The sequence below is a fragment of the Lithobates pipiens genome, unplaced genomic scaffold (assembly GCF_037356315.1).
Source record: "Lithobates pipiens isolate NorthernLeopardFrog02 unplaced genomic scaffold, aLitPip1_a1.2 Scaffold_44, whole genome shotgun sequence".
In the NCBI taxonomy this organism is placed as follows: domain Eukaryota; kingdom Metazoa; phylum Chordata; class Amphibia; order Anura; family Ranidae; genus Lithobates; species Lithobates pipiens.
The window spans coordinates 5,828,784-5,855,801 of record NW_027507870.1 but is presented as its reverse complement, the minus strand read 5'-3'; the positions used below and the strand labels follow the sequence as shown (position 1 = coordinate 5,855,801).

The 27,018-nt window shown below is 46.3% G+C and overlaps 1 pseudogene across 1 annotated transcript in view; it reads left to right on the top strand.

Annotated features, from left to right (window-relative positions):
• LOC143956910 (cytosolic phospholipase A2 gamma-like) overlaps nucleotides 1–27,018 on the top strand; it is a 291,348-nt pseudogene that overhangs the window by 151,632 nt on the left and 112,698 nt on the right. The window lies entirely within an intron of this gene.

Sequence of the window (27,018 nt, the reverse complement as noted above, 5' to 3'; positions counted from 1 at the left end):
CGAAATGACACTTTGTGCAGGGACTGTTCTAAGCACGGGAAACATGCGCCCCTTCACAGGCATACTATAGACACCCCCCAGGTACAAAATATAAAGGAATATTACACTTTTATTGTTTCACTTTAATCATTATTAAAATCACTGCTCCTGAAAAAACGGCCGGTTTTAAAAAAACTGCCTTTTTTTGCATTGATCCATGTCCACTGGGGCAGGACCCGGGTCCCCAAACACTTTTTAGGACAATAACTTGCATAGTAGCCTTTAAAATTAGCACTTTAGATTGTGAATGTTCAAGTCCCATAGACTTTAATAGGGTTCTAAAGTTCACATGAAGTTTAGGTCTGTTCGCAGGTTCTGGTGCGAACCGAACTGGGGGGGGGGGGGGGTGTTGTTCGGCTCATCCTTACATTGTATGCCTAGGATAACTTACTATAAGTATCACAACCAAGATACAGAGTAGTAGTACCAATTATATTCACCTACACAGTAACTAACCTAGCAGACAACTAGGTTCCGCACATATCAGACCATCCACCTCCTACTTCTTCTGCAGCAGAATAAGAGGAGTGAAGTCTACTGTATCTGCAAGAGTGTAGAATGTAGATTTATATATAGACAAGTCACATTCAGGAGTAGGATGGACGTTGTTCAAAGTAATGATCAAATTATACTTTACTCATCAAGTTATTGGTGCCAAATGAAGAGCCACAACCCAGTAGGACCATCCAGGAAATAGATCAAGCGTCTCCCACCAAAATAGTGTAATATATGAGAGTGATAAAGGCTGATCTATCTTCCTAAGAGGCGAGGATGTTCGATGGTGATGGTTCAAGATGTTGATTCAAGATGGAGATAAAGAGATCGAGATCCCTTTTCTCTATAAATTACCCTTTTTATCTTAATTTTTAATTTCCTAGAATCCTCTGATCTGAGGATTAGTCTGGAGGGAATAGTTTGGAATATTTATTCACGTTACCAATTAACTGATTGTTTGCACTAGGGTTGCATAGATATCGATACAAGTATCGGTATCGGTGCCAATACCAAGCATTTGCACAAGTACTTGTACTCTTGCAAATGCTTGACCCAATACCTGGGCAGTCAGAATGATCGGTGTAGCAATGGGGGAGTTACAATCACTGATCTCCCTGTATAGATTTCAATAAAGAATCTGACAGTTGTTTCTCCTCCTATCCCTCCCGTGGCTTTCAGCTGCTTTATTGAAAGCCACACAGGGAGATCGGTGATTGTAACTCCCCCACCGCTGCACCAGTCCTGCCTGACTATTCCCTGTATCCTCCTTCGGTCCCCCTCCATGTCCTACTCTGTGTTCTCCAGTCTGGTACCCCTCTGTGTCCCCCTTTGGTTCCCTCATGTCCTCCTCCATGAACTCCTCCCTTTGCTCCTCTGGTTCCCCATATCCTCCTCCATGCACTCCTCCCTTTGCTTCCCCAGTTCCCCCGTGTCCTCCTCCGGGCCCCCTTTGCATTCCTCTACCCTCCCCTGTCCCAGATCGGTCAGGAAGGAGAGCGGAGGAAGGAGTCGGTAAATTTGTCATTTACTAGCTCCTTCCTTTTATGAATGGACTGAGTCCCTGACTCTGTCCATTCATAACTGAGCATCATAAACTATGTTTTAAATGCTTCAGTTCATGAATGGAGAGGAACCTCTAGCTCCTGTCCATCCTTCTTCAGTGCAGCTGAGGCTGCAGAGAAAGGGACTGGAGAATCTGTGTCCTCCGTCCCTTTTTTTTGTCTCAAAGGAGAGATGTCAGGATTCTCTTTAGTGTTAAAGCGCCATCTGGTGAACAAGAGAAACCACTGACTTTTTAGACCCAGACTGCTGGTTGGAAGCTGAACAGTGGGGATCTTGAGTGGAGAGTGTGAGCAAGTTTTGATTTTTGACTGCTGGTGATTGCTGGGTTGCATTTTTAGGTTCTTTTTGGGGCTTTTCCTTGTAGCTTTTTAACACCTTTTTCTGTCACTTTTTAAACAGCTTTTTTTCTTCTTTTTTTTTTCTTTGCTTCCTTCAGCCTACTAATTAAGGGGAGTGGTTAATTGGTCACAGGTGCTTGTGGCCTATATAACCTTCTGTAGAACTCATTGTGATCCTGCTCATCTTTGAGCTTGCTGTAACTTAAACCAAGTGGAACTGGACTAAGTGGTGAGTTAAAAAAAGCATAGTGGAAAACAAGAGGTTGTAACAAAGGTCAAGTACCTGTGTATTGTGAGTACCTGAGTGTTGTCTGAATAGTGTGTGTGGATCGTTAGTACTTGTGTATGTTTGTGTGTGCTAAGGATGACCCGAACACCCCCCCCGGTTCGGTTCGCACCAGAACCTGTGAACAGACCTAAACCTCGTGTGAACTTTAGAACCCTATTAAAGTCTATGGGACTGAAACGTTCAAAATCAAAAGTGCTAATTTAAAAGGCTAATATGCAAGTTACTGCCCTAAAAAGTGTTTGGGGGCCTGGGTCCAGTATCAATTTAAAAAAAAGTTTTAAAAACGGACGTTTTTTCGGGAGCAGTGATCTTAATAATGCTTAAAGTGAAACAATAAAAGTGTAATACTCCTTTAATTTCGTACCCGTGGGGTGACTATAGTATACCTGTAAAGGGGGCGCATGTTTCCTGTGCTTAGGAATGATGTGTGGGTGACCCCGCCCCCCTCTGGTGTAACGCAGGCTTCCAGATTCTGATAAGCCCCCCGCCCGCAGACCCCCACAACCACCGGCCAGGGCTGTGGGGATGAGGCCCTTGTCACAGAACCCCAAAGCATCATCCCAATGTTGAGGGCATGTGGCCTGCTATGGTTCCGGAGGGGGGGTGCTCTCTCTCGTCCCCCCCCTCCTTTCCTGCGGCCTGCCAGGTTGCATGCTGGGATAAAGGGTCTGGTATGGATTTTTAGGGGGAACTCCATGCCATTTTTTTTTAATATGGCGTGGAGTTCCCCTTAAAATCCATACCAGACCTGAAGGGCCTGGTAATTGAATTTGAGGGAACCCCACGCTTTTTTTTTTTTTTTTATCAATGACTTTCAATGACTGTTCTCTGTATTACGGGAGCCAACAATTCATTATAGCCACGAGTGATTTTTAATTACTTTTTTTCCTGCAGAAATGACACTCTGTGCAGGGACAGTCTAAGCACGGGAAACATGCGCCCCTTTACAGGCATACTATAGACACCCCCCAGGTAAAAAATTTAAAGGAATATTACATTTTTATTGTTTCACTTTAAGCATTATTAAAATCCCTGCTCCCGAAAAAAACTTCAGTTTTTTAAAACTTTTTTTTGCATTGATACATGTCCCCTGGGGCAGGACCCGGGTCCCCAAACACTTTTTAGGACAAAAATTTGCATATTAGACTTTAAAATTAGCACTTCAGATTTCTCCCATAGACTTGTACAGGGTTTTCCGCGGCTTTTCGAATTTGCCGCAAACACCCCAAATTGTTCACTGTTCACCGAACAGGCAATGTTCGAGTCGCATGTTCGACTCGAACTCGAAGCTCATCCCTAGTGTGTGCGCACATTGGTCAGCGAGTGTACATTGGTTCAGCAGGTGCATGTTGGTTCGTGAGTGCATGTTGGTCAGCGAGTACCTGTGTATTGTCTTGTTGATTATTAGTGTCAGGAAGCTAGTTGTTAGATAATTTGGACAGGGTATAATCCCCAATCCTCATTAAATTAGTAGGTACGATGCCCAGTGGGTGTGGAGATGTAACGCGGTGTACATCTTGCGGCATGTATGCGTTCCTTGATAATCCGATCGAGGGTGAATACTGCTTTGCAAAATATAAGCACATTGTTTCCCTGGAAGCCCAAGTTCTGAATCTGGGGAAGCAACTGTCAGCACTGAGAAGACCCTCCATACTAAAGCGCAGAGGTGGGTGGAGACAAAGAGATGCAGGCACTAGGAAAGAGTAGATGAGTGACAGTCAGGAAGGGTAGAGGGGGAAGTGCCAAGGAGGCCGATCCAGGGCTGGAGCATCCCAATAAGTACACTCCTTTGAGCGACACTGGTGAGACCAGTCAAGGACCAGCATTGCTGGAGCTGAGGGACTCTCCTAGCTGCCGGGGGAAGAACTCCTCCAGTGAGAGTGTGGGGGGGGGGGGGGGGAAGCGAAGGAAAAGGAAAGACAGATTCTGCTGGTAGGGGACTCAATTCTTAGGACAGAGAGGGCAATCTGTAACAAAGACCTGGAGCACCGAACTGTATGTTGTCTACAGGCATTCAGGTTCGGCACATCACTGATCTAGTGGAGAGATAACTGGGAGAGGCTGGGGTAGACCCAGCTCTCATGGTGCACGTTGGCACCAATGACAAAGTCAGAGGCAGATAGAGTGTCCTAAAAATTAACTTTAAGGACTTGGGAGCAAAATTGAGGACAATTTCATGGTTCAGATGGTAGACAAACCAACTAGAAATAAAGTGTTACTGGATCTACTGATTACCAACAATACAGACCTGATCACGGATGTGGAAATACGGGACAATTCAGGAAACAGTGATCACAGGTCTATTGGCTTCAGTATAACTCACACAAATAGGAAATATAAGGGGAATACAAAGACACTGAATTTCAAAAGAGCCAACTTCCCTAAACTACGAACCTTGTTAGAAGGCATAAATTGGGATAAAATCTTAGGAACAAAGAACACGAAGGAGAGATCGGTTTGCTTTAAGAGCATATTAAATAAGGGCATTAGCCAATGCATCCCATTGGCTAATAAATTTAAAAGAGTGAACAAAAGTCCTGGATGGCTTAACTCCAATGTAAAAATGCATATACTGTACAGTATAAGCAAAGGAGAAGGCCTTCAAAAAATACAAGGTTGAGGGATCATCATAAGCATTCAGACTTTATAAAGAATGCAACAAGAAATGTAAGGGTGCAATTAGGGCGGCTAAGATAGAACACAAATGACACATAATGGAGGAGAGCAAAAAAAAAATCCCAAGAAAAGAAGTATGTAAACAGTAAAAAAGGAGGACAGACCATATTGGCCCCATAAAGTATGAAGAAGGACATCTGGTTACAAAGGATGGGGAGATGGCGAAGGTATTGAAATTATTCTTCTCCTCAGTCTTCACGAGGGGATCAGGGGGCTTCAGTAACAAAAAATGCAGTGTTTATCCTCATGACACATCACAGGAAACACCTCCCATGGCTAACACTAGGCATGAGCTGAACACCCGCCCCCCTGGTTTGGTTCACGGCAGAACATGCGAACAGACCAAAAATTCTTGCGAACACGCAAACTCCATTAAAGTCTATGGGACTCAAATGTGAAAAATCAAAAATGCTAATTTTAAAGGCTAATATGCAAGTTATTGTCATAAAGAGTGTTTGGGGACCCGGGTCCTGTCCCAGGGGACATATATCGCTGCAAAAAAAAGTTTTAAAAACTGCAGTTTTTTCGGGAGCAGTGATTTTAACAATAATAAAAGTGAAATATTCCTTTAAATATTGTGCCTGGCGGTATAGGAAGCCTGTAAAGTGGCACATTTTTCCCGTGTTTAGAACAGTCCCTGCACAAAATGACATTTCTAAAGGAATAAAAGTTATTTAAAACTGCTTGCAGCTGTAATGTAATGTTCCCCCCCCCCCCAGCCCATTACCAGGCCCTTTTGGGTATGGTATGGATATTAAAGGGAACCCCACTCCCAAAAAAAAGGCGTGAGGCCCCCAGGCCCTATATACTCTGAACAGCAGCAGTATACAGGCTGTCCCTGGGTTAAAAACAAGATAGGGACTCTAGGTTTGCTCATAAGTTGAATCTTATAAATTCTGAGGGAAACCGCGCTACTTATTCACAGGTAGAGGGGAAAATGGGTGGACATTTTTTTTTTTTACGGATAGAAAATGTCCTTTACAGTAAGGACTAGACAGGTTGCAGCCCCTACCAAAGAAAACCCCCAAACAGGGTTTTCACAATATTATAACCTAAAAACCGGGGTATCTGGCGCTACCTATGATTAAGTAAGAATTTGATAAAGTATAGATTGGAGATACAAAGTGAGTATTTTTATAGTCCCTAAAAATACCAGCAATCTCATAAAATGCGCTCTATATCAGATATCCTATTCCCACACTAATGGGAATATTAGCCTCTATCAGGGACAAGGTTCAATAATCACAAAGACTGCTGGGCGGCAAAAGCTCTATGTGATTTAACCAATGTGAACCCCTATGCGACTTTAACAATAAAATCACATAGATAATCTTGGATGTGGCCTGGTTCGGAAATAATATGCACTTGTATCAGAAGGACCTAGACCTCAGCTTCCAAAAGGTGCTTATGTGCAAAAATATATAGAAATATGTGATATGGTGCTCACATGCAACTTATGCCAGAAATCGCATAGATGTTGGTGCATGTGAACTCATCCAGCAACATCTCACCCTCACGTATAAGCAAATCTACTCCTAAAGTGCAAATGTGTAACAGATTAAATCAAACATACAAAATGCGTGTGCCTCTATCCGAAGTGAATCAGAATTATAAAGTGCAAATTATTGTAAACATAGGCTCCAAATCTTCCTAGTGAAATACCCAGCCACAAAAAATATATTGAGTAAGACTGAAAAATAAATAAAATGATTAAAAAATAGAAAATAGTCAGAATCTAGAAAAAAAACAGAGTCTGAAAACAAGCCGATAGTTCGCGAAACCGAAAGTTTGCGGCGGGCCCCATTGACTTCAATGGGAGGCGAACTTCGCAAACCTTTAGGTCAAATTTGCAGCCACAAAATAATTATTAGCTGGGCAAACATAGTCCCACCACATGGCCAATGACATAACACATGTATGAGGTGAATTTGGGATCGATAACTACAAGCATTCTTTTTTTATATGGGAAATTGTTGTGACAATTCAGGACTGTGGAGCGCATGAAGGCAATGGAGGAGAGGGAAGGTCAGGGACCAGGGTAGGCAAAGAAGAGGGTGCAGGAGATGATCACCAGCAGCGTGACATACAGCAATGACACCTGCACCGTGATAGAGTCATCTGACACCAGCACCGTGATAGAGAGCACTGACATCAGCAGCGTGACATACAGCAATGACAGCAGCACCGTGATAATCATCTGACAACAGCACCGTGATAGAGGGCACTGACATCAGCAGCGTGACATAAAGCACTCACACCAGCACCGTGATATACAGCATTGAAGGCAACACCGTGATAGAGAGCACTGACATCAGCACCGTGATATACAGCACTGACAGCAGCACCGTGATAGAGAGCACTGACAGCAGCAGCGTGACATTAAGCACTCACACCAGCACCGTGATATACAGCACTGACAGCAGCACCGTAAGCAGCCCCAGGAGTAAGTCAGCACAGCACAGGGATGGTGTGATCCCCTCATAATAAGAACCCCCAGGAGGAAGTCAGCACAGCACAGGGATGGTGTGATCCCCTCATAATAAGCAGGCCCAGGATAAACTCAGCACAGCACAGGGATGGTGTGATCCCCTCATAATAAGAACCCCCAGGAGGAAGTCAGCACAGCACAGGGATGGTGTGATCCCCTCATAATAAGCAGGCCCAGGAGAAACTCAGCACAGCACAGGGATGGTGTGATCCCCTCATAATAAGAACCCCCAGGAGGAAGTCAGCACAGCACAGGGATGGTGTGATCCCCTCATAATAAGCAGGCTCAGGAGAAACTCAGCACAGGGATGTGTGATCCCCTCATAATAAGCAGGCCCAGGATAAACTCAGCACAGCACAGGGATGGTGTGATCCCCTCATAATAAGCAGGCCCAGGAGAAACTCAGCACAGCACAGGGATGGTGTGATCCCCTCATAATAAGAACCCCCAGGAGAAACTCAGCACAGCACAGGGATGGTGTGATCCCCTCATAATAAGAACCCCCAGGAGGAAGTCAGCACAGCACAGGGATGGTGTGATCCCCTCATAATAAGGACCCCCAGGAGGAAGTCAGCACAGCACAGGGATGGTGTGATCCCCTCATAATAAGAACCCCCAGGAGGAAGTCAGCACAGCACAGGGATGGTGTGATCCCCTCATAATAAGAACCCCCAGGAGGAAGTCAGCACAGCACAGGGATGGTGTGAACCCCTTATAATAAGCAGGCCCAGGAGAAACTCAGCACAGCACAGGGATGGTGTGATCCCCTCATAATAAGAACCCCCAGGAGGAAGTCAGCACAGGGATGGTGTGATCCCCTCATAATAAGCAGGTCCAGGATAAACTCAGCACAGCACAGGGATGGTGTGATCCCCTCATAATAAGAACCCCCAGGAGGAAGTCAGCACAGCACAGGGATGGTGTGATCCCCTCATAATAAGAACCCCCAGGAGGAAGTCAGCACAGCACAGGGATGGTGTGATCCCCTCATAATAAGCAGGCCCAGGAGAAACTCAGCAAAGCACAGGGATGGTGTGATCCCCTCATAATAAGAACCCCCAGGAGGAAGTCAGCACAGCACAGGAATGGTGTGATCCCCTCATAATAAGCAGGCCCAGGATAAACTCAGCACAGCACAGGGATGGTGTGATCCCCTCATAATAAGCAGGCCCAGGATAAACTCAGCACAGCACAGGGATGGTGTGATCCCCTCATAATAAGCAGGCCCAGGAGAAACTCAGCACAGCACAGGGATGGTGTGATCCCCTCATAATAAGAACCCCCAGGAGGAAGTCAGCACAGCACAGGGATGGTGTGATCCCCTCATAATAAGCAGGCCCAGGATAAACTCAGCACAGCACAGGGATGGTGTGATCCCCTCATAATAAGCAGGCTCAGGAGAAACTCAGCACAGGGATGGTGTGATCCCCTCATAATAAGCAGGCCCAGGATAAACTCAGCACAGCACAGGGATGGTGTGATCCCCTCATAATAAGCAGGCCCAGGAGAAACTCAGCACAGCACAGGGATGGTGTGATCCCCTCATAATAAGAACCCCCAGGAGAAACTCAGCACAGCACAGGGATGGTGTGATCCCCTCATAATAAGAACCCGCAGGAGGAAGTCAGCACAGCACAGGGATGGTGTGATCCCCTCATAATAAGGACCCCCAGGAGGAAGTCAGCACAGCACAGGGATGGTGTGATCCCCTCATAATAAGAACCCCCAGGAGGAAGTCAGCACAGCACAGGGATGGTGTGAACCCCTTATAATAAGCAGGCCCAGGAGAAACTCGGCACAGCACAGGGATGGTGTGATCCCCTCATAATAAGAACCCCCAGGAGGAAGTCAGTACAGCACAGGGATGGTGTGATCCCCTCATAATAAGCAGGTCCAGGATAAACTCAGCACAGCACAGGGATGGTGTGATCCCCTCATAATAAGAACCCCCAGGAGGAAGTCAGCACAGCACAGGGATGGTGTGATCCCCTCATAATAAGCAGGCCCAGGAGAAACTCAGCAAAGCACAGGGATGGTGTGATCCCCTCATAATAAGAACCCCCAGGAGGAAGTCAGCACAGCACAGGAATGGTGTGATCCCCTCATAATAAGCAGGCCCAGGATAAACTCAGCACAGCACAGGGATGGTGTGATCCCCTCATAATAAGAACCCCCAGGAGGAAGTCAGCACAGCACAGGGATGGTGTGATCCCCTCATAATAAGAACCCCCAGGAGGAAGTCAGCACAGCACAGGGATGGTGTGATCCCCTCATAATAAGAACCCCCAGGAGGAAGTCAGCACAGCACAGGGATGGTGTGATCCCCTCATAATAAGCAGGCCCAGGATAAACTCAGCACAGCACAGGGATGGTGTGATCCCCTCATAATAAGAACCCCCAGGAGGAAGTCAGCACAGCACAGGGATGGTGTGATCCCCTCATAATAAGCAGGCCCAGGAGAAACTCAGCACAGCACAGGGATGGTGTTATCCCCTCATAATAAGAACCCCCAGGAGGAAGTCAGCACAGCACAGGGATGGTGTGATCCCCTCATAATAAGAACCCCCAGGAGGAAGTCAGCACAGCACAGGGATGGTGTGATCCCCTCATAATAAGCAGGCCCAGGAGAAACTAAGCACAGCACAGGGATGGTGTGATCCCCTCATAATAAGAACCCCCAGGAGGAAGTCAGCACAGGGATATCATAAGCAGCCCCAGTAGAAAAATGACACCGCTCAACCTCTTCAAAGAGGAGGGTAGGGGCATATAGTACGGTGTGCTTTTTTGGGACAAGGAAGTGAGCCAAATGAAGAAAGAAGGTAGTGCACCTCAACCCTATGTATTGTGGACCTATACCAGTCCTTATAGAATAGCAGACTGTACCTCACTCAACCCTATGTACTGTAGCACCCTAGACCAAGTTACCAGTCCTTATAAGAACTTTTGTGGACCAAGCAGGTTGTGTGTTAGTGATTAGCAGACTGTACGTCAGTCCCTATACCAATGAAGGACTGCTGCAGTATAGGGCAGCGGTCAGCAGTGGTGCACCTCAACCCTATCTATTGTGGACTGATAGCGGTCCTTACAGAACAGCAGACTGTACCTCACTCAACCCTATGTACTGTAGCACCCTAGACCAAGTTACCAGTCCTTATAAGAACTTTTGTGGACCAAGCAGGTTGTGTGTTAGTGATTAGCAGACTGTACGTCAGTCCCTATACTGCTGAAGGACTGCTGCAGTATGGGGCAGCGGTCAGCAGTGGTGCACCTCAACCCTATCTATTGTGGACCGATAGCGGTCCTTACAGAACAGCAGACTGTACCTCACTCAACCCTATGTACTGTAGCACCCTAGACCAAGTTACCAGTCCTTATAAGAACTTTTGTGGACCAAGCAGGTTGTGTGTTAGTGATTAGCAGACTGTACGTCAGTCCCTATACCAATGAAGGACTGCTGCAGTATAGGGCAGCGGTCAGCAGTGGTGCACCTCAACCCTATCTATTGTGGACTGATAGCGGTCCTTACAGAACAGCAGACTGTACCTCACTCAACCCTATGTACTGTAGCACCCTAGACCAAGTTACCAGTCCTTATAAGAACTTTTGTGGACCAAGCAGGTTGTGTGTTAGTGATTAGCAGACTGTACGTCAGTCCCTATACTGCTGAAGGACTGCTGCAGTATAGGGCAGCGGTCAGCAGTGGTGCACCTCAATCCTATCTATTGTGGACCGATAGCGGTCCTTACAGAACAGCAGACTGTACCTCACTCAACCCTATGTACTGTAGCACCCTAGACCAAGTTACCATTCCTTATAAGAACTTTTGTGGATCAAGCAGGTTGTGTGTTAGTGATTAGCAGACTGTACGTCAGTCCCTCTACCAATGAAGGACTGCTGCAGTATAGGGCAGCGGTCAGCAGTGGTGCACCTCAACCCTATCTATTGTGGACCGATAGCGGTCCTTACAGATTAGCAGACTGTACCGCACTCAACCCTATGTACTGTAGCACCCTAGACCAAGTTACCAGTCCTTATAAGAACTTTTGTGGACCAAGCAGGTTGTGTGTTAGTGATTAGCAGACTGTACGTCAGTCCCTATACTGCTGAAGGACTGCTGCAGTATAGGGCAGCGGTCAGCAGTGGTGCACCTCAACCCTATCTATTGTGGACCGATAGCGGTCCTTACAGAACAGCAGACTGTACCTCACTCAACCCTATGTACTGTAGCACCCTAGACCAAGTTACCAGTCCTGATAAAGAGCTTTGTGGAACAAGTGAGTTGTGAATGATTAGCAGACTGCAGCAGAAGGGCAGCAGTCAAGTATAATATTCTTTCTATATTTGGAAGAAAGAATATTATACGTGTACAAGCCTATTACCATACCACTGATACCAGTCCTGAAAAGAACCTTTGTGGAACTAATAGTAACAGCAACTCTTTAAACTGACCCTCACTGCCTGACACACTGCTTCCTTCCTGTCCCTATACAAAGTGGCAAAAAAGAGGAGACTGGAACGATAACTGGTTACTGGAATAGCACTTTTGTGGACCTGATAGTAAAAGCTAATGATGATGATGACTAATCTGGCTGTCCCTAAAATAGCAGCACACACCGTTCTGTCCCTTTCTCTAAACTAGGGATGAGCCGAACACCCCCCTGTTCGGTTCGCACCAGAACCTGCGAACAGACCTAAACTTCGTGTGAACTTTAGAACCCTATTAAAGTCTATGGGACTCGAACGTTCACAATCTAAAGTGCTCATTTTAAAGGGTAATATGCAGGTTACTGTCCTAAAAAGTGTTTGGGGACCTGGGTCCTGCCCCAGGGGACATGGATCAATGCAAAAAAAAGTTTTAAAAACGGCCGTTTTTTCAGGAGCAGTGATTTTAATAATGATTAAAGTGAAACAATAAAAGTGTAATATTCCTTTAAATTTCGTAGCTGGGGGGTATCTATAGTATGCCTGTGAAGGGGCGCATGTTTCTGGTGCTTAGAACTGTCGCTGCACAAAGTGTCATTTGTGCAGGAAAAAAAGTCTTTTAAAATCACTTGCGGCTAAATTGTCGGGTCTCCGTAATACAGAGAACACTCAATGAGTGTTCTCTGCATTAGCCGACAATTCATTCATTCATTGATTAAAAAAAAAAAAAAAAAAAAAAAAAGCGTGGGGGTTCCCCTAAATTCAATCAAAAGGCCCTTCAGGTCTGACATGGATATTAAGGGGAACCCCGTGTCAAATTTAAAAAAAAAATTGACGTGGGGGTCCCCCCAAATATCCATACCAGACCCTTCAGGTCTGATATGGATATTAAGGGGAACCCCGCATCAAATTTTAAAAAAAAATTGACGTGGGGGTCCCCCTAAATATCCATACCAGACCCTTTATCCGAGCACGCAACCTGGCAGGCCGCAGGAAAAGTTGTAACGCAGGTTTCCGTTACATCAGAGGGGGCGGGGTCACCCACACGTCACTGGGGAACCCCTGGCTTCCCTCTCCTGCGTCAGAGGGGCGGGGTCAGGTGACGGGTGGCCCCGCCCTCCCAATATAAGAAATGTCAGCGCTGGGCTCTCTGCAGTGTCTCCGGAGTGGAGACAGAAGAAGGATGTATGGACAGCGCTGGACTGAGAGATCCCCCGTCGCTGGATATGATCATCCATCGCTGGACCCCGGAGACCCGTCACTGGATAGCAAGAGTGGATTAGCACCGCTGGAATTTTATTTTTTTTTTATTTTTTTTTTAATAAAGGAATTTTTCAAAAGTGTGTTTGTCTTATTTAACCATTTTGACACTTTCTTTGTGAAATGGTAGGGGTACTTTTGTACCCCCTTACCATTTCAAACAGGGGGGGGCCGGGATCTGGGGGTCCCCTTGTTAAAGGGGGCTTCCAGATTCTGATAAGCCCCCCGCCCGCAGACCCTCACAACCAATGGCCAGGGTTGTGAGGATGAGGCCCTTGTCCTTATCAACATGGGGACAAGGTGCTTTGAGGGGTCACAGACCCCCAAAGCATCCTCCCAATGTTGAGGGTATGTGGCCTGGTACGGTTCAGGAGGGAGGGGGGGCCGCTCTCTCGTCCCCCCCTCTTTTCCTGCGGCCTGCCAGGTTGCGTGCTCGGATAAAGGGTCTGGTATGGATATTTAGGGGGACCCCCACGTCAATTTTTTTTTTAAATTTGATGCGGGGTTCCCCTTAATATCCATATCAGACCTGAAGGGTCTGGTATGGATATTTGGGGGGACCCCCACGTCAATTTTTTTTTTTAATTTGACACGGGGTTCCCCTTAATATCCATGTCAGACCTGAAGGGCCTTTTGATTGAATTTAGGGGAACCCCCACGCTTTTTTTTTTTTTTTTTTTAATCAATGAATGAATGAATTGTCGGCTAATACAGAGAACACTCATTGAGTGTTCTCTGTATTACGGAGACCCGACAATTTAGCCGCAAGTGATTTTAAAAGACTTTTTTTCCTGCACAAATGACACTTTGTGCAGCGACAGTTCTAAGCACCAGAAACATGCACCCCTTCACAGGCATACTATAGATACCCCCCAGCTACGAAATTTAAAGGAATATTACACTTTTATTGTTTCACTTTAATCATTATTAAAATCACTGCTCCTGAAAAAACGGCCGTTTTTAAAACTTTTTTTTGCATTGATCCATGTCCCCTGGGGCAGGACCCGGGTCCCCAAACACTTTTTAGGATAGTAACCTGCATATTACCCTTTAAAATGAGCACTTTAGATTTCTCCCATAGACTTGTATAGGGTGTTCCGGCTTTTTGAATTTGCTGCGAACAGCCCAAATTGTTCACTGTTCGCTGAACAGGCGAACAGGCAATGTTCGAGTAGAACATGAGTTCGACTCGAACTCGAAGCTCATCCCTACTCTAAACTGACAAAAGACACTCAGGCTGCTGCAACAATCAGTAGCACAGCAAACCTATATACACCTAACACCTATACCAGTCCTGAAAAGAACTTTTGTGTACCAAATAGCTAGCGATTTATCTCTCCCTGCTCCACACAGCAACCTCTCCCTATAGTGACAGAAGAAAGAATGTAAAATGGCCGCAGGATCAGGTGTATTTATAGGTTAGGGGGAATGTCCAAGTGACCTTGTGCTGTAATGTCTCAATTGGCTGTCCTGTACCCCATGATGGATGTGTCATCAGGTCAAAGTTCCTTTACACAGTAAAAACACGGAAGTCCGCCGGGTGAACAACGCCAATAGTCCGCCGAACTGGCGGACCACGAACAGCCAAAATTCGCTGCGAAACGACCGCCGGGCGAACTGTTCGGCCATCACTACCAGAAATCATAGGCCAAAAACCCTATCACAAAGTGTAAATGTATATTACAGATCAAAAATCCATATATAAAAGGAAAAAAAAGGAAAAATGAAAAAAATCCAAAATATAAAAATGTATGGATAAGTGTACCACACCACCCTTAAAAAATATATATAACCAAAAACCAAGAACCACAAATATTAAATTAATATATTAAATGTCCATAATTGAACAATCTTCTATTGTGCAAGTCCAAAAATTATATTCATAAGGTTTTGTGGAAATACATTTTTGTGGAAATAGTTTTTTGCCTAAATAAACCATTAGTGCTTTCCTCAAATATATACATACTACACTATGGAGACTTTATATTTTTCCTATGAGAGATAAACGGAACCCCCGTCTGGATGTGAAGGATTACATGGGCGAGGAGCCGGAATTTTAAAAGGCTGATTAAAGGCGAATTACCCCAGCTGGGGTGCATCTTTCTGGTGAGTGGGGAACCTTGTGGGGGAGCACGGAAGTCACTTTGAAGGATATACAGCAAGCACGAAAGTCACTTTATGAATATAATTTTTGGACTTGCACAATAGAAGATTGTTCAATTATGGACATTTAATATATTAATTTAATATTTGTGGTTCTTGGTTTTTGGTTATATATATTTTTTAAGGGTGGTGTGGTACACTTATCCATACATTTTTATATTTTGGATTTTTTTCATTTTTCCTTTTTTTTCCTTTTATATATGGATTTTTGATCTGTAATATACATTTACACTTTGTGATAGGGTTTTTGGCCTATGATTTCTAGGTCTTTTCTATACACACCTCAATCTAGGGTGTGGTGCCTGTTTGTTTTGTGCTTTTTTCTTCTTGTTTTCAGACTCTGTTTTTTTTTTTGTTTTTTTCTAGATTCTGACTATTTTCTAATCATTTTTTTTTTTTTTCAGTCTTACTCAATATATTTTTTGTGGCTGGGTATTTCACTAGGAAAATTTGGAGCCTATGTTTACAATAATTTGCACTTTATAATTCTGATTCACTTCGGATAGAGGCACACGCATTTTGTATGTTTGATTTAATCTGTTACACATTTGCACTTTAGGAGTAGATTTGCTTATACGTGAGGGTGAGATGTTGCTGGATGAGTTCACATGCACCAACATCTATGCGATTTCTGGCATAAGTTGCATGTGAGCACCATATCACATATTTCTATATATTTTTGCACATAAGCACCTTTTGGAAGCTGAGGTCTAGGTCCTTCTGATACAAGTGCATATTATTTCCGAACCAGGCCACATCCAAGATTATCTATGTGATTTTATTGTTAAAGTCGCATAGGGGTTCACATTGGTTAAATCACATAGAGCTTTTGCCGCCCAGCAGTCTTTGTGATTATTGAACCTTGTCCCTGATAGAGGCTAATATTCCCATTAGTGTGGGAATAGGATATCTGATATAGAGCGCATTTTATGAGATTGCTGGTATTTTTAGGGACTATAAAAATACTCACTTTGTATCTCCAATCTATACTTTATCTAATTTTTACTTAATCATAGGTAGCACCAGATACCCCGGTTTTTAGGTTATAATAAGTTGAATCTGTTTGTAATTTGGAACAGATACCTTTTGTAAGTGTGGCTCCAGCCAAAAAATGTATTTTAAGCTTTTTGAATAACAGAGGAGAAATCTGCAGAGGAAGAGGCCATAGAGGAAGAAGAAGAGGAGGGGTGGAGGAAAGAGCTGTGGCAGAATCACAAGTAGTAGCATTTTGGAGGCGTGGTGGCGGAACAAGCTCCAACAATACTGAACCCTGTCCTGCATCCTTCCCAGCTGCCAGCAGAGTTACCAAGTACACCGTGAAAGAAAGGTAACGTCCCTGTCCATGCCTGCTGGACTATGACTCAGTAGTAATATGCACCTTACTGCTGACCGCCCTGTCCAATGAGGCCAAGACATTGCCTTCCACATGCTAGTAGAGAGCCGGAATGGGCTTCCATGAAAACAAATGGCGTTTGGGAACCTGCCACTGAGGTACCGCACATTCCACAAATTCACGGAAAGGGCCAGAGTCTACCAGCTGAAAAGGCAGCAGTTTCAGTGCTAGCAATTTGGCCAAGCTAGCATTCAGACGCTGAACATATGGATGTCGGGAACCAAATTTCTTTTGACTGTAACTGGGGTAGGGAAATTTGCCTGCTAAAATCCGATGTCGGTGTACCACTAGCATATTGGTCGCAAATACTTGGGGCACCTATTTCTATACCTTCATTCCTCTCAGTGCAGGTTTCTGAGAGGACTGGACATATAGCGGGGTTTGAGATCACAGCTGATGAGGAGCAAGGAGAGGTCCGTCTTGTTCTTTTATGTGGGTCTTTTAAGTGCTGTTGCCAACGGACTGCATGTGAGGTCGTCATATGTCTGGTCAAGCATATGGTGCCCAAGCGGCTGCTGTTTTGGCCACGCTTGATACGTTTAAGACATATGTTGCAAACAGCAACGGTGCGATCTGCAGCACATGTGTCAAAAATGCCCACACCAAAGAACTTTTCAAAATATGCGGGGAGTCAGCAGCGCCATGCACCTGCTTGGCTCTGTGGTGTGATGCAATAGGGTGGCTTCCCTTAAGCTTCCCCCTGGAGGGCATCCTCCCTCATTGGAGATATGCCTCCTCCTCCTCCTCTCTTCTATCAGGCACCCAAGTTGAGTCAGTGACCTCATCATCCCCTCCCTCCTGGTCACTGGAGCAAACTTGGCAGTATGCTGCAGCTGGGGGAACATGACTGCTAGTTTCTTGACCTTCTTGGGCACCTTCTCTCTAGGCTGACGTTACTCCTTTCCTCAACCTGGGTACCATCATCGGAGCCTTTAAATCTCTGCGCATCCTCCTGTAGCATGTACCCCACACTGTGGTCGAATAGTTTGGGGGACTCCTCCATGCATGATGGTGGGGCTAGAGAAGGAGTGACTGTTGACATGGAGCTGATGGAATAGGCTGCTTTGGCAGCTGCATTGTCAGGCAAACTACTCTGAGCCTGGGTGACAGAGGATGAGGACAGCTTTATTATCCATTCCACCAACTCTGCTGCATGTTGTGGCTCAATAACATGGCCAGCTGCAGAAAAAAAGAACAAGCGTGCCCCACGGCCACGTGCTGAGGATGCACCATGTCCATGACCAGCACTGTCAACTGAAGACACAGAGCCTGCTTGCCCTCTTTTAGTGGCCTGTGAGCGTCTGCCTCACCTTGGTGGCCTTCCGGACATGCTGTAAATTTTGTTTAGCAAAAAAACACTATGCTGTATTGTGTCTGGTGTACACCACAAGAAGAATCGTATCAACTGCACTAGGGGTGCATGGTACTGTGTACAGTAGGGATGAGCTTCGTGTTTGAGTCGAACACCTGTTCGCCCGTTCTGCAAAATCCGAACATTATGTTCACGCCAAATTCGAGTGGCGCGTCACGTCCCATAATTCACTGCGGCATTGCAGTGCATTGCTGGCTTATGATTAGCCAAGCATGCACTATGACCCGCATACTTTGGCCAATCAGAGCTCAGAAAAAACGGAGAACCATGATTGGCCAAAGCCAGGGTGGCTCAGGGGAGTTAGTACACGCCCCACACTATATAAGACCACCTGCGCGGTGGCCTTGCGTACTGTGTTGCGTCAGCTGAGAGAGAGAGATAGATGGAGAGACAGTGTCTGAATTTCCTTTGAAGCTGTTGTCAGTCAGTGTATTGTGCCACCTGGTCCTGGTCCTATACCACAGGCAGCGGTAGCAATTACCGTGGGTGTTTTGTGTCACCTGCACAGTGTGCACCTAAAGCTACCCCAATTGCTGGTATCCTTCTTATCCTATACCGCAGGCAGCTGCAGTAATTACAGTCGGTGTACTGTGTCATCTGCACAGTGTGCACCTAAAGCTACCCCAATTACTGGTGTTCTTCAGATCCTATAGCACAGGCAGGCAGCTGCAGTAATTACAGTTGATGTATTGTGTCATCTGCAGTGTGCACCTAAAGCTACCCCAATTGTTGGTGTTCTTCTGATCCTATACTACAGGCAGGCAGCTGCAGTAATTACAGTTGATGTATTGTCATTTGCACAGTGTGCAACTAAAGTTACCCCAATTGATGGTGTTCTGATCATATACCGCAGGCAGCTGCAATGATTACAGTTGGTGTACTGTGTACTCTGCACAGTGTACACCTAAAGCTACCCCAATTGCCGGTGTTCTCATACTAAAAATACTACAGGCAGGCAGTTGATTCTGATAGCTGCAATATATCAGTATATACGTCTCAGCTTTGTGCAGCTACATCTCCCTGCAGGCCATTAGTATGTCTGGAAGGCCAACAAGGAGAGGCAGACAGTGACGAGCCAATAAAAGAGTGCAAGCAGGCTCTGTGTCTAGAGGCAACAGTGCTGGTCATGAACACGGTGTATCCTCATCAGCACGTGGCCATGGGACATGCTTGTCCTTTTTTTCGGCAGCTGGACGTGTTGAGCCACAACATGCAGAAGACTTGGTAGAGTGGATGACCAAGCCGTACTCATCCTCATCCTCTCCCACCCAGGCTTAGGGTACTGGCAAAGCAGCTGCCAACATGGCCTCTTCCCTTAGCTCAATGGCATCAGTCACTCCTTCCCTAGTCCCACCATGTCCTCCTCCTGAGGAGTCCCCTGAACTGTTTGAGCACAGTGTTGGGTACATGCTCCAGGAGGATGCCCAGCGCTTTGAAGGCTCTGATGATACCCAGCTAGAGGAAGGCAGTAACGTGAGCCTAGAGAAAGGGGGTGCCCAAGAAGGACAGCAATCTGGCAGTCATGTTCCCTCAGCTGCAGCATACTGCCAGGTTTGCTCCAGTGATGAGGAGGGAGGGGATGATGAGGTCACTGACTCCACGTGGGTGCCTGATAGGAGAGAGGAGGAGAAGGCACATCTCCAACAAGACAGGATGCCCACCAGGGGTCAGCTTAAGTGCAGCACACCGACTGCATCGCACCGCAGAGCTCCGCATGTGCTTTGGTGTGGGCCTTTGTTGAGACGAGTGCATCAGATCGCACCGCTGCTATTTTCAACATATGTCTCAAGCATTTCTCGCATGGCCAAAACATCAGCCACTTTGGCACCACATGCTTGACCAGATATATGTCGAGCTGCCATGCAGTTAGTTGGCAAGCGTACCTAAAAGACCCATACCAAAGAACAAAACATACCTCTCCCTGCTCCTCATCAGCTGGCATCTCCATCCCCACTATACCTTCAGTCCTCTCTGAAACCTGCACTGAGAGGAATGAAGTTGTAGAATTAGGTGTGTCTCAGCCAAATACTTATGGGCAATCTGCTAGCGGTACACCGACGTCCGATTGTACCAGGCAAATTTCCCTGCCCCAGCTGCTGCACCGCCAAAAGAAGTTCACTCCCAGCCATCCACATGCCCAGCGGTTCAATGCTAGCTTAGCTAAATTGCTAGCACTTCAACTGCTGCCTTTTCAGTTGGTAGACTCTATCCCCCTTTGTGAGGTTCCTCAGTGGCAGGTTCCCAAATGCCACTTTTTTGCACGGAAGGCGATTTTGGCTCTCTACCGGCATGTGGAAGGCAATGTGTTGGCCTCGCTGGACAGGGCGGTCAGCGGTAAGGTGCATATTACTGCTGACTCATTGTCCAGCAGGCATGGACAGGGACGTTACCTATCTTTCATGGTGCATTGTGTGACTCTGCTGGCAGCTGGGAAGGAAGCAGGACAAGGTGCAGTAGTGTTGGAGGTTGTTCCACCACCATGCCTCCAAAATGCTACTACTTGTGACTCTGACACACCTCTCTCCTCCACGTCTTCTTCCTCCATGGCCTCTTCCTGTGCTTTGTCCTTGGAACCAGCGGTGCTCTGTAGGCATTCAAGGGGCTACGCAAGGACGCAGGCAAAAAGATGCCATGCGGTGCTTGCGCTGGTGTGCTTGGGGGACAGGAGCCACACTGGGGCACAGATTCTGTCAGCTCTGCAGGGGCAGGCTGAGAGGTGGTTGACGCCACGCCAGCTTAAGCCAGGAATAGTAGTTTCCGACAATGGCACCAACCTCCTCTCCACCCTCCGACAGGGACAACTGGCCCATGTGCCCTGTTTGGCTCACTTTCTTAACTTGGTGATGCAGCGGTTCTTGGGCAGGTACCCAGGCATACAGGATGTCCTGAGGCAGGCCAGGAAAATCTGTGTGTATTTCTGCCGGTCATATAATGTTAGTGCTCGGCTGGCTGGCCTCCAAAAGGAATTTTACCTGCCCAAGAACCGCCTACTCTGTGACATGCCCACCAGGTGGTGCTCAACATTGGCCATGCTGCACATGCAGTAGAGGGCCATCAATGAGTACCTGTACGACTATGGCACCAGTACAGGGTCAGGGGAGCTTGGTTTCTTTTCCCCACACCAGCGGGCCATGATCAGGGATGCATGCACTGTCCTGTCACCATTTAAGGAGGCCACAAGGATGGTGAGCAGTGACCGTCCATGCATCAGTGACACTGTCCCTCTTGTCCACCTGTTGGAGCACATGCTGCATGGAATAATGGACAGGGCACTTGAGGCAGAACAGAGGCAGGAAGAGGAGGACTTCCTTAACTTTCAAGGCCCCCTTTATCCAGACAGTGTTCCTGCTGCCCCGCCGATCACACAGGAAGAGGAGGATTGTGTCAGCATGGAGGTGGAGTCTGGCACTCAGCAGCAGTCTTTTAGGGATGATTTACAGTCCCAAGAAACCCGTGGACTTGTACGTGGCTGGGAGGAGGTGGCTGCGGATCATGTTGTCCTTAGTGACCCAGAGGACTCCGGACCAAATGCCTCAGCTAACCTATGCTGAAATGCCTCCCTGATCCTGCACAGCCTGTGGAAGGATCCTCATATTCGTCGGATCAAGGAAAGTGATCATTACTGGCTGGCAACCCTCCTTGATCCACGTTACAAGGGTCTTGCCGTCGCAGAGGGAGCAAAGCATGAAACATCTTCGGGAATCCTTGCAGAAAGGTCTGTGCAAAGCATTCCCAGAGAGTAGGAGGTTACAAACTCCTGGTCCTGGACAACGTGTTGCTGAGGCTTCGGTCAGTCACAGAAGGAGCGGTGGAGAAGGTGGCTGCCTGATAATTTTTTAGTCCGCAGCCCCAAGGTATGATCGGTTCCAGCAACCATCACCAGCGTCTGATTTACATGGTGCAGGGGCAAGGTCAGACTTGGACACCTTTCCCACCGAAAATGCTCTGGCTTACTGGGTCTTCAGGATGGATCACTGGCCAGAGCTTGCCCGGTATACAATTGAGCTACTGGCCTGTCCTGCATCCAGCGTTCTTTCGGAATACACATTCAGTGCTGATGGAGGCTTTGTAACCGATCACAGGGTGCGCCTGTCCACCGACTCGGTTGATCGACTGACCTTCATAAAAATGAATCAGTCTTGGATCACTGTAACTGAATACATTTTTTTGAAATGTTAGATCCCTTCAAGACTGCCTATGCTGATGCTGAGTGACTATCCTGTTATGTTGAGTGACTATCCTCTTCCTCCTCAATGATCCTGCTGATAGCTTGGAAGAACATTTTTGGTTCTAGGCGCCGCCACCAGTGGCGAAGGCCCAATTTTTCAGCGCCTGTTTAACAGGGGCGTGTAATTACAATTTTTGATGCAATACTTTGCAGCAGGGCTCATTCCTGTGCTCCAAGTAGAGTATCTGTGAGGGGTTGCAGTGTTGTGGCACCAGTGCCTAAGGCCCAATTTTTCAGCCCCTGTTTAACAGGGGCATGTAATTACAATTCTTGATATAATATTTCACAGCAGAGCCCGTTCCAGCACCTACCAAGAGTAACTGTGAAGACTTGCAGTGTTGTGGCACCAGCACCACCACCACCAAAGGCCTAATTTTTCTACCACTGTTCAACAATGGCATGTAATTACAATTCTTCATATAATAGTTCACAGCAGGGCCTTCCAGTGCCCACCAAGACTAACTGTGAGGGCTTACAGTGTTGTGGCAATACCAACACCTTAGGAACAAAATTATGCATATAGGGCAGGCCCCTACTTTCAAACATCCGACTTACAAATGTCTCCTACTTGCAAACGGAAGGAGACAACAGGAAGTGAGATGAAATCTACCCCTAGGAAGGAAAATTCTCTCCTGTAAGAGTTGATATGGAAAAAACGTGTCTCTTCTCCACTGATGCTTTATCCCAATCCTTGTTTCACTAAAAACCCCACATTTTTCAAAAACATTTGTCATTGGGACAGAAAGTGAGGTGAAATCTTCTGAAGAGGTGCACAGACAGCAAAACAAATGTTACAGGGGTGATAACCCTTCCCTATGTTTTCCAAAAAGCTAGAAATAGATTTTTTGGCTGGAGCTACACTTTAAAAATGTACCAGTTCAAAATTACAAACAGATTCTACTTAATAGACATGTGCAAAAGGAAAAAATAAGTTTAGTTTTGTTTCCTTTTAATTCGTTAATTCATTAATTTCGTTTAGTTATATTCGTTAACGTCCTTAAATTCGTTTTCGGATTTCGCTTAGTTTTCTAACGAAAAATCGGCCACATTCGAAAATATTTCTACCGGATTCGAAATGATTTCAACATGATTCGACATTATTTCAACCACATTCGAAAATATTTTGTGACCCGATTTTAGGGCCATGTATCTTGGGGTCACTTGGTGCTAGAAACTCCAAATTTGGATATGTTGTAGTGCTAGTACTATTGTGTTTGCATACCAAATTTGGAGTTTCTAGCTATAAGTGACCCCGAGATATGTGGCCCCAAAATCGGGTCGCAAAATTTCATTCTCTGCTCTAATAACTAATAACATTTTGCGACCCGATTTTGGGGCCACATATCTCATGGTCACTTATAGCTAGAAACCCCAAATTTGGTATGCAAACACAATAATACTAGCAATACAACATATTCAAATTTGAAGTGTCTAGCACCAAGTGACCCCGAGATACATGGCCCTAAAGTCGGGTCATAAAATATTTTCGAATGCGGTTGAAATAATGTCGAATCATGTTGAAATCATTTCGAATGCGCTTGAAATAATTTCGAATAATGTCGAATTCATTTGTTATATTTCTTTCGTATTCGTTGTAATTTGTTATTTTTTTATTCGGATGCATCCGAATGTCCGAAAGATGCAAAATTCGGCCGAATTTCGTTTCGTTACGAAACGAATTGCACAAGCCTACTACTTAACAACAAACCTACACAGTCCCTGTCTTGTTTGCACCACCTGTATACTGCTGTTCTGAGTATATAGGGCCAGGGGGCCCCACACCTTTCCCTTTTTTTTATTTGGGTGCGGGGTTCCCCTTAATATCCATACAAGACCCACAGGGCCTGGAAATGGACTGGGGGTTACCCATGGCGTTTGTCTCACTGATTTTCATCCATATTGTCGGGACCAAACATTACATTAAAGACGCAAGCAGTTTTAAATTCCTTTTATTCCTTTTTATTCCATTCGCAGGTTCTGAATGGGGGGGGGGGGTGTTCGGTTTATCCCTATTGGCCAGTCTAGCCTCTTATTCGGTCAGAGGTCCGGGAGTGCTGGGTTTTCAAAGAGAGTCATGAGAGGGCTGGGATCGGTGGACAGAGCGTTGGTGGAATTTCGACGGTACCATAGTAACAACGTTGCTGTGATCAGGGGGAGAGCATGGGTATGGAGTGGTGTTTAAGGTGGTATCCCCAGAGCAGAGCCCGCAGGTCCACTTGTGCCATGTCTTGTTATACTATTGTTATCGGTTTGGTCAGGGGGTGAGGAGCCTGGAGATTATGGCAGAGTCATGGTATATTTCAAAGTCAGGCAGGCCGAGACCACTTGTGTATTTGTGGAAGTATAGGACCTTGTGTTTTAATCTGGGGGGGTGGTTGTGCTAAATTAATTTAATTGCAAGAGATCATAATGTGCAGTAGAAGTTGGGAGTGTGATAGGGATGGCGTGGAACAGGTTCACACACCCTCACCATCCTCTGGGACTGTGACATCATAATGGGCGGGGACATCACCCGGCGGTGTCCCTATATAATTCGCCACACGCCGCGTCCCTGTCATTGTGGCCAGAGACAGCGACGAGTCAACCGCTCAAGAAGAGAAGAACAGAAGGTGGCGAAGACAGCGGCGATAGAAGACCGGGCCACCACTTGTAAAAGAGCTAGAAGAAGGCCCGGAGGCCCGGCAAGAAGAACCGAAGAGGGGGACAAGACCCCCGAAGTCGGAAGAAGAGGGCGGCGATGAAGAAGAAAGCCAGGCTCCTCCGCTAGTAAAAGAGCTAGCAGAAGATAGCGGAGGAGTCCAGCGAGAAGAACCCCCAAGACGAAAGAAGACCCCCGGAGCTGTGCAATAAACTATTTTTAATTCTTGTGTGTTGTGTTTTATTTACATTTTTTCACAGGTGAATGGGTAGGGGTACATTGTACCCCATACTCATTCACATAGGGTGGGGGCCAGTATCCGGGGGCCCCCTTATTAAAGGGGGCTCCTGGTTTCCGATAAGCCCCCCGCTCGCAGACCCCAACAACCAACGGTCAGGGTTGTCGGGAAGAGGCCCTTGTCCTCATCAACATGGGGACAAGGTGCTTTGGGGTGGAGGTGCTGTGCGCCCCCCCTTCCCCAAGGCACCCCCCCATGTTGAGGGCATGTGACCTGGTACGGCTCAGGAGGGGGGGGTGTTCGCTCGTCCCCACCCCCTTTCCTGACTGGTCGGGTTGCGTGCTTGGATAAGGGTCTGATATGGATCGAGGGGGGGGGCCCCCACGCCGTTTTTTCAGCGTAGGGCTTCCCCTTTAAATCCATACCAGGTGACGGGGCCAGCGACATGTCAATCTTGCCGCCGAAGGCGGCGACATTGACTTCCTTTGCTAGTCCCGACTACCTGGAACCGTGCTCAAAATGAACTGACTTTTCTCCGTGTGTGTGGGCAAGTCCGTTTATTTCAAAAGTACGGTGGATAATCTGCCGGAAAAGTCCCGTGTGTGGGCAGGTTCGCTCGTTCGGACAGTCCGGCAGACTTTACGGCGGTTTGTCCGCCAGACTAAGTCCGCCGGATAGTCTGATCGTGTGTATGCGGCATTAGATTTCCCCCCACACATAGCGTTTTGATTGTAAGCCAAAAAGTTACATTTTGCTCTCATCTGACCAGAGCACCTTCTTCCACATGTTTGCTGTGTCCCCCACATGGCTTCTCGTAAACTACAACAGGACTTCTTATGACTTTCTTTCATCAATGTCTTTCTTCTTGTCACTCTTCCATAAAGGGCAGATTTGTGGAGAGACGACTAATAGTTGTCCTGTGGACAGATTCTCCCCCCTGAGCTGTGGATCTCTGCAGCTCCTCCAGAGTTACCATGGACCTCTTCGCTCTTCTCTGATGAATGCTCTCCTTGCCCGGCCAGTCAGTTTAGGCGGACGGCCATGTCTCGGTAGGTTTGCAGTTGTGTAATACACCTTACATTTTCAGATGATGGATGTTCAAAGCTTGGGATTTTCTTTTATAACCCAACCCTGCTTTATACTTCTCCACAACTTAATCCCTGACCTGTCTGGTGTGTTCCTTGACCTTGATTATGCTGTTTTTTCACTAAGGTTCTCTAGCAAACCTCTGAGGGCTTCACAGAACAGCTGTATTTATATTGAGATTACATTACACACAGATGGACTCTATTTACTAATTAGGTGACTTCTGAAGGCAATTGGATCAGCTATATTATAGTTAGAGGTATCAGAGTAAAGGGGGCTGAATACAAATGCACGCCACACTTTTCATATATTTAGTTGTTAAAAAATTGAAAACCATTTATCATTTTCCTTCCACTTCACAATTATGTGCCACTTTGTGTTGGTCTATCATATAAAATCCCAATCAAATGCAGTTACGTATTAGAACATATCATATACCATCTTTGGTACAGTGCCTTGGCAAAATGTGGAAAATTTGAAGGGTTATGAATACTTTTTCAAGACACTGTACCAAAGATGGTATATTATTATTCACAATTTATATAGCCCCAACAGTTTACGCAGCGCTTTACAATATATAGGGGGGAACAACACAATTACAGCACAATACAGAAGGTACAGGAGGGCCCGGCTCGTAGAGTTTACATTCTAAAGGGAGAGGGTGGTGGTACAAAAGGTAATAGCTGCAGAGAATGATTTGATGGGGGTGGCTCGGGGACAGTTGTTAGGTGGGTGTGGGATAGGCTTCCCTGAATAAATGAGTTTTCAGGGATCTCCTAAAGGTGGACAGGGTAGGGGCTGATCTGATATACTGGGGCAGGGAGCTCCAGA